Below are 7,713 nucleotides of genomic sequence, written 5' to 3'. Positions count from 1 at the left end.
GGTCGCGTTAAACCTGTTGGTATGTCTTCATCCTTTCCTACTTTTATTCATATGATTGAGATTAACCACGCAAGTTACTTTAACTTGGGTACTAGATACTGGTTGTGGTTCTCATCTCTGTAATCATGTGCAGGGGCTCCGAACATCGAACCCCTCGTAAAGGGTGAGGTGGACTGCGTATCGGGAATGGAGCACGATTGGCTGCCATCTCGAGGGGAACATACGTGATCCAGCTTCCTAGCGGATTTGAGTTATTTTTATATAACTGCTATTATGTACCCAGTCTTTCTAAAACATTATTTCAATTTCTGCACTTGACAAACTTGGTTTTTCATTTGTAATAGAGAATAATAATTGCATTTTCTCATTACACGATATGATTTTTGGCAAGGCAGTCTCCATGAATGGAATTTATGTTTTAGATCAGACCACCGAAATATTACACGTAATGAATAAGAAGTTAAAGGTTGGTGACAAAGATCAAACGTATCTATGGCACTGCCGTATGGGACACATTAATGAGAAACGCGTTAAACAGCTCATCAAAAATGGAGCTATCTCGGCCTTTGATTTTCAATCATTTGGCACGTGTGAATCATGTCTCATCGGTAAGATGACTCGGATTTCCTTCAAAGGTGTTGGAATGCGCGCTGCTGACCTATTAGGACTCATACACACGGATGTATGTGGCCCTATGTCAATCACCGCACGAGAAGGCTATAGGTATTTCATCACTTTCACGGACGATTTAAGTAGATATGGCTATGTCTACTTAATGAAGCACAAAAGTGAATCCTTTGAGAAATTCAAGGAATACCAGAATAGGGTTCATAACCTATTGGGTAGAAAGATTAAAACACTGCGTTCGGATCGTGGTGGCGAGTATCTTTCTCACGAGTTTGATCAACACCTAAAGGACTCGTGGGATTGCCCTACGCTTAACTCCACCTGAACACCTCAATTGAATGGTGTGTCCGAACGGAGAAATCGAACACTACTTGATATGGTTCGATCCATGATGAGTCACACCGTGTTGCCCGACTCATTGTGGGGTTATGCTCTTCTCGTCAAGTCTGCTCTAATACTTAACAAGTCCGTCTAAAGTCATTGACAAGACTCCATATGAACTATGGAAGGGAACGGTCCCTAACTTGTCCTTTATACGGGTTTGGGGCTGCGAGGCTTATGTCAAGTGGAGACACGAGGATAAGCTCGGCCCGCGATCGGTCAAGACATACTTTATAGGTTATCCTAAAGGAACACTTGGTCATTACTTTTATTCGCCAACCGAACAACGTGTTTTTGTTGCGGCTAGTGTGACATTCTTAGAGAAGGAATTTCTCGAGAATGCAAAGAGTGATAGAACCTTCGACCTGTGGAGATTCCAACCAAATACCAAGCAACCATTGGAGGAACTAATTCCTTCAATCCCTACTGCGTGAATATTCCCGAGGAACCTAGGAGGTCGGGAAGAGTCTCTATTCCTCCACACAGATACATTGGTATGGTCGAGGAACATGACATAGATGACGTTCTACTCTTAACGAGTAGTGAACCCGCAACCTATAAAGGTGCCATGACTAGTTTCGACTCAAAGCTATGGCTTGAGGCCATGCAATCCGAGATGGACTCTATGTATGAGAACAACGTATGGGATCTCGTTGACTTACCTGCTAAGGTTCGTCCCCTTCAATGCAAATGGCTTTACAAGATAAAGCATTCTGTGGAAGGTCAACAAGATATATATAAAGCACGACTAGTTGCTAAAGGTTTCACCCAAGTGCCAGGTTTGCACTACGATGAAATTTTTGCACCCGTAGTCATGCTGCGTTCCATTCGGATTATCTTAGCGATCGCCGCTTTTCATGACTATGAAATTTGGCAAATAGATGTGAAAACCGCCTTCTTAAACGGCTTTTTGGAGGAAGAGTTGTACATGGTACAACCCGAAGGTTTCATCGATCCAGAACATCCTAAGAAAGTGTGCAAGCTTAAGCGTTCCATTTATGGACTTAAGCAAGCATCTCGGAGTTGGAATCATCGCTTCGACCAAGTGATTAAAGAAAATGGATTTACTCGATCGGTCGAGGAACCATGTCTTTATATCAAGTCGAGTGGGAGCAAGATTGTCTTCCTAATATTGTATGTCGATGACATACTCCTGATTGGGAATGACATACCTCTCTTAACTTCGGTGAAAGTATGGTTGAAAAACCATTTCCAGATGAAAGATCCGGGAGAGGCACAAAGAATTCTAGGCATCCGTATCTATCGAGATAGATCACGACGGATGTTATCTCTCGATCAGAGTCTTACATAGACAAAGTCCTAGAGAGATTCAAAGATGACTAACTCCAAGAAGGGGTTTCTTCCTATGGCTCCGGGGGTGCATTTGAGCAAGTCTCGTGCACCAGACACCGAACAGAAAGAGCGCATGTCACGGATTCCTTATGCCTCGGCTATAGGATCAATCATGTATGCCATGATATGCACACGTCCCGACGTGGCATATGCATTGAGTATGACAAGTCGATTCCAACAAAGATCCAGGTGAATCACATTGGATGGTGTCAAGAACATTCTTAAGTACCTACGGAGGACTAAAGATTGGGCATTGACTTATGGAGGCCCTCAAAAGCTATGCGCAACCGGTTCTGCAGATGCTAGCTTCCAAACGGATCGAGATGACTCGAAATCTCGGTCGGATTCGTATTTACTCTTAATGGCGCTGCAGATCACCGGAAGAGTTCCAAACAAATGTTACAAAGAGATTCTACGACGAGTCCGAGTACTATGCCGCGTCTGAAGCTACAAAGGAAGCGATATGGATGCGTCAATTCTTACATGGACTATCCGTAGTGCCTAGTTCGAATGACCCGATCACCATCTATTGCGACAATAGTGGTGCCATCTTCCAAGCTAAGGAGCCAAAGTCTAGCAACAAGTCTAGACATGTACAACGGAAAGCTCATCTAATCCGAGATTACGTGGAGCAAAAGGAAGTAGTGATAGAAAAGATTGCTACAGATGACAACATAGCAGATCCTCTCACTAAACCATTACGACAAGATAAGCATGAAGGGCACGTTAATTCCATGGGAATTAAACGTGTTCCTAAGTTGTAGTACTCTTTTATGGATTAGATTCATTCTCGTTTGTACTCTATACGACATCATCGTTTTGATATTTTATATATTTTGTTTTTCATGTGGAATTGTACGACAATTATTGAACACCACAAAGTGAACTGAACGAACATTATATTTTTCAGTCCTTAATTGCCCACATGAGCTGATAACTCTGGCAATTATTTTGTGACGTTGGTTGATGGTGGGTTCAACGAGCCATAAGTCAACCGGTTGACTGACCAATCACAGAGGCGAGTTATACGGATATCTCGTAGGACACAATTGTGACATCGACGTGGAGTCCTAAATGTTTTATAACATTCGGTGCCCGGTCGTGGTTAGGACCTCCATGGTGATCCTAAGAGTCGATTCTTTTGATTATCGACTGTCTCTTGAGACTAAGGCAGATTTTGGGTGACTTTGGTTTCTTTCTCGCAGTCATCCGTAACAGGGGGCCAAGTAGATTTTTTCTGGGTCATTTCATGCTGTGCTTAGATCGGAAGGAGTTCGAGTTGAAGGAAATATTCAGCCTTTATCGTACTCGATATTTCTCGGGGCCACTCGAGGAGTCAGAATCGAAATGCATGGCCATGCTCGGATACGGATTCGTTATATCGCTTAAGTTACTCTCTAGTCGGGGAAACCACTCTAGATACAGATCGATTGTAAAATACGACCTTTGTGGATCCGGATCCGCAAATTGTTTTACATTGAGTGGGAGAAATTTTAAATGAATATGAGAATCGGTTATCGCACATACACTTGTACGGACAAGTGGGAGTTTGTTGAGCCGTGTCCTCCGGTTAGTGCGGATAACGTCATTGCACATACACTTGTACGGACAAGTGGGAGCTTGTTGGGGCGGTGTCCTTTACGCTTAGTGCAAGGACTTATAAATCTCTAAAAGGATCAAAGGGTATACTTTTGTATCATAATCCGTTGGTCCACGTTTATCAATAACGGTTGGCTTGCTAGATAAGTTTGACGTTATTGTCATTCTGATGGCGGTGATCAACGGTCCCTAAAAGTCACACCTATAGGATACGTTTGAGAGATGTGACGGTATGAAAATACAATCATGTAGATGCCAAATTTGACTAACCAGTTAGTCTGAGTTATTTGACTAATAATTAGTCAAAATGTGATGTTGAGATATTTTATTTAATACGGATTAAATAATAATGGCTAAGGCGAATTAAGCAGTTAATTTGTAAATTAAATATAAGCGTTTTATATTTAATTAAATGTATGTTGAATGTAATTATACAATATTGTCTTTGTCGGACATGTATTAATATTTCAACTAATCCGTATTATTAGTTGATGCTTTAATAACCGATAACCGATGATTTATTTATAACTAAACCGCGTCATATACATTTTAGCGATTTACGAACCGGACCATGAGCTAAAACTAAAAGGAAGTGGAAGCCCACTTCCCTAGGGGCCTCACGGTTTGGCCGAATGAGAGGAGACAAATAGGAGAGCCTCTCCTCACTTGTAACCTAATTCATTTCACACAAAAGATTAGGGTTTTGAGAAAAGTGCCTCTCGAAATTCGGATCTCTCATCCAACGAAAACTCACAAAACAATCCTCTCAATATTGCAAGGCAATTAGAGGATTCTCTCTAGCACAAGGGCATTTCTCGGACGATCTTGGGTGCATCATTTAGGAGGAGATCTACTTTGATCTCTCATTGCCAATTCGCACTAGGACCGAAGGTTATTCCTTGATCTTTATCGTTTCATTATGTTTTTCGTTTTATGACTATAATCACATGTAAAATTTGCGTTATAGTCCTATAAAGAAAGGGTATTATACGGATATTACCCCACATGCTTGACCTTAGAAACAACTTTTGAAACACCGTCAGCTGTCAAGTTTGGTTCCTCGATCGAGCCAGGGGTGACTCGATCGAGCTGGGTGGATCCTCGATCGAGTCGCCTGTGACTCGATTGAGGAACCTTTGCAGGTTCAGCTCCTTCGTCTTTTTTACTTTTATCGTCAGCTCGTGTTTCAACTTCGTCAGATTCTTTCTCATCATCACTAAGCTCCAAATTACCCAATCCTTTGGGATGCATATAAGGGACCTCATCAACAATAATGGGCACGTCTTTCTCAAGGCTTTGTAGGTCGGGATTCACATAAGAAGTACCGCTCCTCAGCTGAATAACATTAGCTTGCTCATGAGCTTGTTTACCTTGAGGAGGAAGACCTACGGCCTGTTTTGATGGGTTTTGAAGTGCCATCTGAGCCACTTGATTATCTAGCATCTTGTTATGGGCAATCACTCGAAATTTGAGCCGTCTGCCTGTTTGCATTGACAAAGTTTGTTGCAAAAGATTGCGTAACTCTGCCATCTCATTGTTCGGAGCTTGTTGAGGAATTTGTTGAGGAGTTTGCTGAGGAGGCTGTTGATATTGATTATTGAACTGCTGGCCTCCTTGATTTTGCCTTTGATACCCCCCTTGTTGTTGATTACCGCGATTGTTGGGAGGGATGTAAATATTCTTTTGCGGTTGTGACTGCTGCGGGTTTTGCACATTCTGACTAGACCATTGAAGGAACGGATGTTCCTTCGTTCTTTCATTGTAAAAGTTGGAGAAAGGTGTACCTTGTGCACCTTGTCTGTAAGCCTGAAAGGCGTTAACCTGCTCAAATGTGCTCATACAATCAGCTGCACCATGACCATCCAAACCGCATCTAGCACAAGTCTCCTCTACTTGTTGACTCATGGCATGAACTCTCTCCTTACTACCCAATGATTGGGTAGTCTTTATCTCAGCAATCTGGGCAGAAATAGTCTCCAGCTGTGCTGCCAGGGCACTATCAACACCGGTACCTCGCGTGCTTCCCCTAGGATTTCCATACCTTGCGGTATGGGTAGCAATCTGATCAATCAACTTCCACGCGTCACCATTATTGGTGTTATCTTGAAACCTCCCATTAGCAGAAGAATCCAAAAGGGCACGATGATCATCAAACAACCCGTTATAAAACTGGTTGCAAAGGAACCACTTTGGGAAACCATGATGGGGAACTGATCGAACTAAACGCTTGAAGCGAGTCCAAGCTTCATTCAAATCTTCAGTAGCTCCTTGCTTGAAACTAGTAATTTGATTTCTCAGAGCATTAGTCTTTTGAGGTGGGAAGTACCTCTTGTAGAAAGCAAGAGCCAAGGAATTCCAGTCTGTAACTCCTTCAGTATCCATATCCATCTCTCTCAACCACTCAGCAGCTCCATCTTTTAGCGAGAAAGGAAAGAGCACCTGCTTAACCTGGTCTTGTGTCACTCCAGCTGTTAATGGGATAGAACATCAGTAAGTGACAAATTTCTCCATATGCGTCGCAGGATCCTCAGCAACTGTCCCTCCAAACATATTTCGTTCCACCAAATTGATATAAGATGGCCGAATCTCAAAAGTTCCATTGGTAGTAGTGGGCAGCTTAAATCCTTGTGGGATAGAATCTAAGGTCGGCTCAGAGTGACTGGCTAGAGTAGGCATGATGGGAGTTTTGGGAATATCGGTTGAATCGGAATTTCGGAATAGGAATTTCGTCCTCTTCCTCTTCGTAGGACCGATCGGCTGTCTCTGTTGAGCTCGCCGTTTCGACGTCAAGTATACTCAAGTCTTCTACTTGACCCACTTCTTGATTAAATTTCCGTCTGTAGCGAAAAGTCTTCTCTGGTTCAGGATCAAAAGGAATAATCTCGGACCTATTAGACCTGGGCATAAACGGAACTAACAAGAAAAGTGTGAGAACGGTCTCAAGGAACTGGGTTCCCTGAGACAAAAAGATAAAATAAACACAAACAGACTAAACAATTGTTGCCTCCCCGGCAACGGCGCCAAATTTGATGTGGCTAAACTCGTATCACCAAACCAAAGTAAATCTATTTCAGGACTAACAAGAATAACTAGTAGTAAGACAGGTATCGAATCCACAGGGAGGCGGTGAAAGCTAAGTCTGTAAATATTTAAGCTGTCTAAAGTAACCGATTTCTGGGGTTTTGTTTTGTTTTGATTCTAATAAACTAATTGCAGGAAATTAAATGAAGGTTTTAACGATATTATTAAAAGTCTAGGATTTACGGTTCACTAGATCAATCAATCGGGGATTATCAATCAATTGCTAAATCTATCAAGTTGTTTAAGGTCATAAGATCGGTCGACTCAATTATGCCCTTTAGATCGATTCTAACATGCGGTCGCTATAATTAGATACAATCTATTTGATTATTGCAGCCTATATTAATTCTAACCCGGTCGGCGATAGGATCAATTCGCTACACTAATTAATAACTCAGGCCTCAAGTTGATTAACTAGAAGAAGTACAATAATCAAACAACAACTTTAACGATATCAATAGCAATTAATCGATTTTCCCTTTTTAATTAACCTAGATCCCCTTCATCCTAGATGAGGGAATTAGCTACTCATAATGATAACAACAACAATAACGATTAAGAATGAAAACATGATTGAAAGCATAAAACAATAATTAATGAACATAAAACAATCAACGATTAATTAATGAGGAAAGATTAGTACCATACAAGGGAAAGATTAGGGTTCTAAGA

General features: G+C 41.7%; 1 non-coding gene across 1 annotated transcript; it reads left to right on the top strand.

The window, feature by feature from the left end:
* The first annotated feature begins 6,154 nt into the window (after positions 1-6,154).
* Positions 6,155-6,261, top strand: LOC141637688 (small nucleolar RNA R71). Its single transcript, XR_012541858.1, has one exon. It is a non-coding gene; the product is annotated as a small nucleolar RNA R71 (small nucleolar RNA).
* Positions 6,262-7,713: the final 1,452 nt, after the last annotated feature.

This window comes from Silene latifolia, unplaced genomic scaffold (genome assembly GCF_048544455.1).
Source record: "Silene latifolia isolate original U9 population unplaced genomic scaffold, ASM4854445v1 scaffold_132, whole genome shotgun sequence".
Classification (NCBI taxonomy): Eukaryota; Viridiplantae; Streptophyta; class Magnoliopsida; order Caryophyllales; family Caryophyllaceae; genus Silene; species Silene latifolia.
Note: the sequence above shows the minus strand (reverse complement) of the source record. Positions and strands in the feature narration are given on the sequence as shown.